We start from the raw sequence: 9,167 nt of genomic DNA on the forward strand, positions 1-9,167 counted from the left end.
TGCTCCGTGCGATGGTCCACGTGGGGATTGGTGTCCTTCTGTTTTATGTTTTACTTTGTATAGATCATTGTGAGCATATAAATAACCAGTTTACTGCTTTCCTTTGTTAAAACTGCTAGTTTGTAGATAATTTGCATTTCTGCTGTTATGGAGTACCCATCGGATCATTCTGAACCTGTCCCAGAACCCAGAAACATGTGAACCAAGCACTGGTCTGGTTCAGTCCCCCTCGTGCCAGGGCACAACCCTCGCGCGCCAGACTGACTCCATCACGCGCCGGACTGCCACCCTCGCGCGTCGGAGCGCCTCTGACCAGTGGCTGGCCTTGCATGGGTAGCTTGGCTTTAGGCCATTATTTTGTCCCCACACTATTTATGGGGTGTTTTGTTAATTTGTAGGGCTTTTTCAGCCTTTAAACAGCATGCTAGAACTGCTTATAACTGCTTGGTTTGTCTTGGGTGTGCACTGGTCCTTCCAGAGCCAAGAGGGTTTGAGAATAAGAGCTGTGGGTTTGAGCTCACTGTCGCGCGCGTGTCTTGGAGTCGCACGCGCAGGAGTGAACAACATGCAGTGACTTGTTAAGTGCATGCTGGTTTCTTCCTGCGCACATCATTCCAAAACAGTAGCCTTCCAAACTGTTTAAACTCCCACAGTGGTCTGGTTTCATCCTATACTAATTGCTTTTTGCATCCATGATATTTTCAATCACATCCTACTAACTGTTACAGAATCCCCATTAAACTGTTCCCGCCCCTAATTGGCTAAAGAATTGATTAATCAAACAGAATCGTAAACGTTTTCGCAAATGTCTAAGTAGAGACTGATCTCCGGATTGAGCGAGAGCAATGCCTTAAAACCCTTCCCCTCTCGTAATCTGGCTCCCGAACCCAGATATGGTTATGACGAACTGGTGCTTTTACCTTTTTCAAAATAAACAGCGCAGCGAGCGTTTCAAGTTCAGTTCCTTGGGTGTCGGACCTTCAAACCCAAGTAGCGACTCTGCATTGAGCGCTCGTCTGCCAAAAAAAGCGCGCTCATCAATCCACCCTTTTTTTCGGGCGCGCTCCCCACAGTGGCGACTCTGCTGGGGATCGATAAGGGCTTGGCTCGTTAATGCTCGAGCCGAGCTCAAGCTTGACTAAGCTCGGCTCGGTTCGTTTACAGCCTTAATTGGACTGCCACGTAGGATTCGAAGTCGAGGTGGGAGATGTTCTTATTTCTATTGCGTTCATTATTTTGATAGTGTACCCCACCCGATTATTCAAACACTAGATTTGATTTTTGTAGTATGTTATCTATATCTCAAATTTGAAGAAATAGAGAGAATTTTAAGGGTACTTTCATATTCATGGAATCTACTGAAATACCTAAAATCTTGCATAAACTTTCAAAAAAATATTCAAAATTTGACCGTTTTATGGATGTGAATAGCGCGCTAAGGCCTCCACGGCCCGTTTGGATGAAAAATATGATTTTAAGTGGATATATAAAGAGGGTGGATATGTAAGGAGGGGGGGATGTGTAAGGAGGGTAGACCCACCTCCTAAGAATGGTGGATTTGTAATCCAGTATTTGGATGGTTATTTTAGAAGAGGGATTTGGAGGGTAGATATGATGAGATAAGATGTGAAATGACTTTATTGCCCCCTGTTTATTAATTTAATGGGTAATATAGGTTAATTTAATTATAATTAAAATAAATACATGTGTATCAAAAAAATTTTGGATAAAATTAAATCAATTTATCTTTAAAATGTTTAAACCTTAATTTTTATTTTGATTTTTTTAAATAAAATCGGATTATGTGATATAATATTTGTAAAACAATTCAATTATTATGAAAATGATTTTAAAAAACAAATTACATTTTTTTTTTTAAAAAAAATCTTCATGGTTGAATGGGGGGTAGATGGTTGTTGGATCATGTGAAGGGTAGTTTAACCATGTGGGTAATAGGTGCAACGAACCAACATATACAAAAAAATTCTATAAATAGGTTTCATTTTAATCAATGGAGCCATTGTTTTGTACGTTTCAGAGGTTGAAGTTGGATGCTTGAAGAAAATCGTAGTTGTTTGAATAAATGTTTGAAAAATAAATTTGTGTACATAATCAACAAGCTTTATTACAATGCAAAATCGCATGACAGTGTACATAATCAACAAGCTTTAGCTGATATGATTACATTCAATTATACAAGACTTAAACTTTTCCAGTTTTCCTCATCCACTATGAATCCTGAAATCAGCAAGCCCAACAATTGATTCTAAGGTTTTCATTTCCATGCAATTGAAACCTCTCCATGGCATCAATGCTTGGTTTCTTTGGCTCAGATATTTGCTTAAGTGGCACATTGGACACTCATTTGGCTATAATTTATGTTGCCGAATGGTGATAAACCATTGGCCCTCATAAGTTGTCCTGCCAAGACAAGTGTTTTGCCTTTGAATTTGTATTATCATCATAGCCATTCACCAAAACCAGCAATAAAACTAACCAAAACCCAGCAACAAAACTCCCAACAAAACCAACCAGAAACCTGCAAAAAAACCAAGTAGAAGCCAGCAAAAAAATCACCCAAAAACCTGCAAAAACCTACAAAAAACCATCCAAAAACCAGCAAAAAAAACTATCCAAAATGACCACACGAAAAACCAGCCAAAACACCAAGCAAAAACCAACAAAAAAATCACCAAAAAACTTGTAAAAAAACCATTCACAAACCAGAAAAAACCATCCACAAACCAACAAAAAAAAACCTTCACCAAAACTGTACGAAACCAGGCATAACCCACTGGCAAAACTCCTAACAAACCAACCAAGAAATAGGACTGCACACTCACACACACATTCAAGCTTACAGTAAACCTATCAACCATTTGCATGTCAAGCTTCATTAGCTCTTCAAACACCCTTTCTCTTTTGGAAGAGAATTGCTTCTCATAGCCCACAACATCCATAACCTAACTTTTACAAACAAAATAGCACCATGTCATCTAAAAAAAAATAGCAGCATTCCACCCAAAAAAATAGCATGTTAACTACCCAAAAAATAGCAACATTTGATCTCAAAAAATAGCATGTAAAATGACCACAAAATAGCATGTCAAATGCCCAGAAAACTGCCCACATGAAAACATCAACCAAGACATGCCATAACAAGTCCACTAATCTACAACAGCTAGGCCAAAATCTGAAATCTTATAGCTAACTCAAAAATTAGGCCACAACTGAATTAGGGATAATATGAAATTAGGGCACAACTAAAAAATTAGGGTAAAACTGAAATTAGGGCACAAATATGAAATTAGGGCACAACTCAAAAATTAGAGCAAATATGAAATTAGGGCACAACTCACAAATTGGGGAAATTCTTAAATTTTGGCACAAATATCAAATTAGGGCACAAATGTGAAATTTGAGCAATGAATTCAGAAATTAGGACACAAATTAGGACGCAAACCAACTCGCGATTTAGGTTTAAAATATGAAAATTTAGGGCACAAATCTGAAGCTAAATCGAAAACCAAATCGCGAAACAAGAATGAGTGCAAATCGCGAAACCACCACCAGTTCAAACCCTACAACAATGGACCTTAAACAATACCTGAGGAAAAAGGAGGAAGACGAGGTAGAGAGCTGGAACTGTCGACGTACGGCGGGGGAGTCACCAGAGTTAGAATCGACGACCTCCTCCTCTCTTCACTCTCTTCTTCTCGATCTGGTTTGTGGGATGAAGAAATGTGAGCAAAAGGCGCGAGGAATGGGAAATGAAAGGGCAACCTGGTCTTTCAACAATGCCACATAACCAATGATGGGGGGTACCCCTGTCATTAGTAATCCACCCACATCCACCCCCGCAAGTAGATATGTAATCCAGAGTCGCCTCTAATCCAACTTCCCTTTCTGCTAGCCAAAGACCGGAGAAGAGGAAGGGAAGGATTTGCAATCCGGCCGCGTGCTATATCCGGGGGCTAATCCCCCATCCAAACAGCCCGCCAAAAGCTTAGAGCATCCCCATTGTAATAAGCAAATATGTGTGAATAAGCAATTTTAACAACAATGCTCAAAAAATATCATACATTGTAATAAGCAAAGTTACAAGTCCTTTAGCAAATAGCCAAATTCCACTCATTCCATAACCAAACTTAACAACTTTTACCAATAACCAAAACTCAATAACCAAACTCAAAACTCAATAACTCAAAAACACCGAATTGTCTCATCGAGACAAATAATTTGGTGTGGTCAGAAGCGTGATTGGAACTCATTGGTGATTGGACAAATGTACATTGTGTATAGTGGGGTTTTTTTTTGTTAGGGATGCAAAAAAAAAAAAAAAAAACCAATGTGGAGATAGAGGTTGTTAAGTTTGATTATGGACTAAATGAATAATCAAATGCTGACGTGACACATTTGATTATTGATTTTTATTATTATCATTGCGGATGCTCTTATAATGTCAAGAAATCTTCTGGCCCAATCATCAGAAAATTATCATGGCACTTAACTCAACGGTTATTTTAGTTGTGCTCACAACTTATGGCCTTATTAATAGAGCAGAGGAATTTGAGGCAATATGAATTCCTCTTATAAAAAATTAATGGCAAACACTAACTAATGCCCCCGGGGCCGTTTGTGCTAAATTTGCTGAACTTTTGGCAAAATAATTGTATGCAGGCATGTCAAAAAAGAATAGAAATTATCCTTTTTAGATTAACTCAAAAATAACTAACTTAATTAAGCAATTGTGATTATCTGTTTGATTACCTCAATTAAGAGGATTTTTCTAAAGGGATCAATTAAACTGAATCGACACGATTCAAATAAGGAAATCAGAAAAGATAACTGAATATAAATAAGCTTGAGTTTAATTAAAAGCAAATTTATACATAATTACTTTTAAGACTTCGACAAGAACAAGATAGAAATATAAGCACGCTTGAATCTAATCGAAAGCAAGCTTATATGCAATTATTCGTTTAGCAAGAACAAGACAGAACGATGTAAGATGACTTGAATTTAATCAAAAATAAGCTTACATTCAAATAAGTCTTCAAACTTGCAAAATATTAAACCACAACTATATTAATTCCCAAGTCCTAAACTACTTTAGATCTTTGAATAACTAATTTTTTGTATGGGATGTCAGATGATGATTTTTTGTTCGGGGGTTCTTCTTCCTTTTCTTCTTGTATTTTTAAATAAAGGGTCTGTCTATGACTCTTGCTCTCCACGTTTTGCTTGAATGTCTGAGTCTGAGTCTTCGTTTGAATTTGATTTGAAATGCCATAATTCCCTCCAAGAATGATTATAACTGCCTTCGAACTGTTGTTGACTTGGTCTCTTCAAAAAACTCTTCTCCTTCCCACGTTGATGCTGTAGATCGTGGCTAAACACATGGATAGCGGGTTTCTATTCTTGTGCAATTATGAGTTAGTGCTTCGAAATGGGTTGCTTAGATGATCATAGGTAAACATAACTGATTCTTCTTGAGAAACAAGTGTCTAATGACACCGTTCGATGGTTTTGCTTAATTATCATCTTAATATCTGTCACTTTGTGACCAAACATGATCGTTTCCAATCTAAATGATACCGTATAGTACTAAAATAACCATTACAAGAAAAATGAAAATTAGTGACGAAAAAGTGGCGACGAAATTTAATTTTGTCACTAAATGAGTATATTTGGCGACGAAAAAATAAATTTGTCACTATTTTGATAACTTTCGTGACGAAATAATTTCGTCACCAATTATGCCTGTTTAGCGACGAAAAAAATATTTTCGTCACTAAAGGTACCCATTTGGCGATAAAATACATTTTTCGTCGCCGAAAACTTAAAAAAGGTGACAAAATTATTTTTTGTCGCCAAAGATAATCATTAGGTGACAAAAAATATATTTCGTCGCCAAATGTGAGCAATTTAGTAACGAAATATTTTGTCACCATTTTAACGCTTTTAACGACAAAAAATATATTTCGTTGTCAAATGGGTACCTTTCGTGACGAAATTTATGAATTGCGCTTTGTCACTAAATGCATTTCGGACATAACTCTTTACTAAAATCTCCGATTGAGATAATTCAAATTGGGTTTGAACAATAACACAATTGCCTACAACTTTCATGTTTATCAAAATTGCTAATTTTAATGTTTAAAGGTCCAAAATTACATTCGAAATATATTTTCATGTTAAACATATGTGTTATATATTAGATATTTCAAATATTTACTAAAAAGTGTGCGTAGTGCAGTTGGTTGGAGCTTGCGCGAAAAACTCAAGGGACTCGGGTTCGAAACCCAGCAGGAGCAAGAAAGATGGATTTCTTTTCCCATTTGAAAACATCTTTCGCAACGAAAAATTTCGTCACCGATTTCTTAAATTAGTGACAAAAAATTTTGTCACCAATGTGACCCATCGGTGACGAATTTTTTTGTCGTCAAAAAGCACAATAAGTGAGGAAAAAAATTTCGTCACCAATTATTCACTTTTTGGTGACAAAATATTTCGTCATCAAAAGGCACTATAGGTGACGAAAAATAGATTTCGTCACCAGGTAGGAATCCTCGACAACCTTTAGTCGACAAATTTTTTTTCGTCACCTATATTATTTGTGACGAAAAACATGCAATTTGTGACGATTTTCATTTGTCACCCAATTGAATTTTTCTTGTAGTGAACATCGTAATTAATCCCTTCGATTCTCTATATCTCAGGCATAATTACAACGTGTTTTGATTGGTCTACACACTGTTTCGTGCACGTGTAATTTTCTTATTGGATGTTATATTTTTGGATGTAAACAAGGGCACAAGTTAACATGCGATATATATAGAATATTCACAAATTTTGGTATAATAAATATGGAATATGCACAAATATCATAAGGAAACATTATTCAATGAGTATTTCATGTAATTGATTTGTATATTTTATTCTCATATGTCCATATTAGTCCGATGTAGATTAAAGAATCACCTTTGTTTAGGAATTAACTAGGACAATCCCTAAACCAAACCCTCTCTGTGACATCTTCCAATATAAAATGACTAACCGATAGGGGGTTCCACGCATACAACAAGGTCATCATCTTGTTTGAATTCTATATTTTCGTTGAAGTACTAGGTGATGACTCTTTTTGAATCCTGTATTTTCTTTTCTTTTCTTAAACATCACCTAATTGTTTTGGATCAATAAGAGGAACTTTTTTTCTTGTAGGATTTTGCAAAAAATTAAATTATAAATGTCACATTTTATTTAGGGTAAATTTCAGTTTGACCCCTCGTGGTTTGGGCCGGGTGCGGATACACCCCTCCCCCTTTGAATATCACCACATAACACCCCGTGGTTTGTGGACTGATATGCACAGTTAGAGTTCCCATCTAATTTACCGGGAGGTGTGATTCACTCGCCTATTTTGAGAGTGATTGTGAGTATGACAATAATTTTAAAACAAAACACCCTAACCTATCCCAAAATTACACAAGTGCCATCCTACCCACCTCTATCTTCTTCATCTAAACTGGTGTAAACCCAAACCCTTACCCCCATGGACCAACATCCACCAGGAATCAAATCTTAATTTGTGAAACCCTCAGCAACATCTGTACGGGTAAAAAGATAATTTCTCTCGTTGTCAACTTGAAGCCGACCGACTCGACCATTAACCCTGCTAATTACTAAACCCCAACCACTATATTTGACCGATTGAAACCCTTTGCCATCGCCTTTGCTCACAATCCCTTCATCTACTATCAAACAGTCACATAACCCCTGAATCCACCATCAAATCAAACCAACATTCCGCTCCGCTATCATGTTCTTCACCGTCTCTGTTTACTGTCACTCTCGTGAGAAGTGATTCAAGCTCAAAGAAAACAGCTCGAGAATCCTCTTCACCTTTTTTGGTTCGGTTAGTCCTTTCTTTTCTGACTAAATGGAATATATAATCACTCTAGAGATGAAGCTCAAGAAAGCTGTGGAAAGGCAGGACAGGATGTGTAAGAATTCTGCGTCTCGTTGTTATTATGGCTTCTACTGTTAAATTTTTGAATCGAGAAGAGGGCTTTTGAATGAATGGTATTTGTTTGGGTTAGAGTTTGAAGATTGGTACCTTCTACTGACCGATTTGGGTTAGAAAAATACAAAAAAAATGGTGGAATCCATGGCTGCCCGTTGAAGGGTTGGGTCAGGAGATGATGATGGTGATGAAGAGAGTGATCTGTTGAATTCAAGAAATTGAGACAGTGGTGTGGAACGGAGGAGCAGACTGAGTTGAGGAGAGAGCTGGGGTAGTGGTGGGATGAGGAAGAAGACAAGGGCATTACAATCATTTTACAAGTTCTGTTAACAGAGTTAGATGTGCACATCAGTCCATAAACCACAGGGTGTTATGTGATGATATTCAAAGGGGGAGGGGTGTATCCGCACCCGGCCCAAACCATGAGGCGTCAAACTGAAATTTGCCCTTTTATTTATGTCTTGCCATGGTATTTTTTGAGAGCTATAGGTACCGACCCTCCCCCTACTGAAATCGTACCGACAGCCGGGCTGGGCCGTTTCCGGCCACCAGACGGCCGATTTGAGCCGTCCAAAAATTCTTAAAAAAAAACGGGGGGGGGGGGGGGGGGGGGGGGGGGGGGGATGGGGCCTCGTGCATGGCCCCCCTACACACATCGGATGCTATTGATTCTCGCGCAAGGCCCCCTTGTATTTTTTTTTTAGAAGTTTTGGACGGCTCGATCGGCCATCCGATGGCCGGAAACGGCCCGGCGCAGCCGTCGGTACGATTTCAGTAGGGGGAGGGTTGGTCCTATAGAATTATTGGTGTTTTTTTATCATTTAATTTTTATGTTAGATGCTTGGATTGGTTTTTAGTCACTTGCTAATGCTGTACTTGATAAATCTTAGAGTATGATGAAGTGGAGAAAATGGTCCACGACAAAACTAGAAGACGAAGTGGAAAAGGAAAATGCGGGAGAGGGAAATAGAAAGAGATTAACAAGTAGAAAATGAAGTGGAGGGAAAAGAAAATTAATTGTTGTTGGACTTTCTTTTAGGAAATGTTAAAAAATATTCTATATTTGTTGCACCTTAACTTGTGCCCCGGTGAATTTGTTAGGAGAACCAAAAATTAATTATCGGAAAGACAAATTTACCTT

The sequence above is a fragment of the Rhododendron vialii genome, chromosome 1a (assembly GCF_030253575.1).
Source record: "Rhododendron vialii isolate Sample 1 chromosome 1a, ASM3025357v1".
Classification (NCBI taxonomy): domain Eukaryota; kingdom Viridiplantae; phylum Streptophyta; class Magnoliopsida; order Ericales; family Ericaceae; genus Rhododendron; species Rhododendron vialii.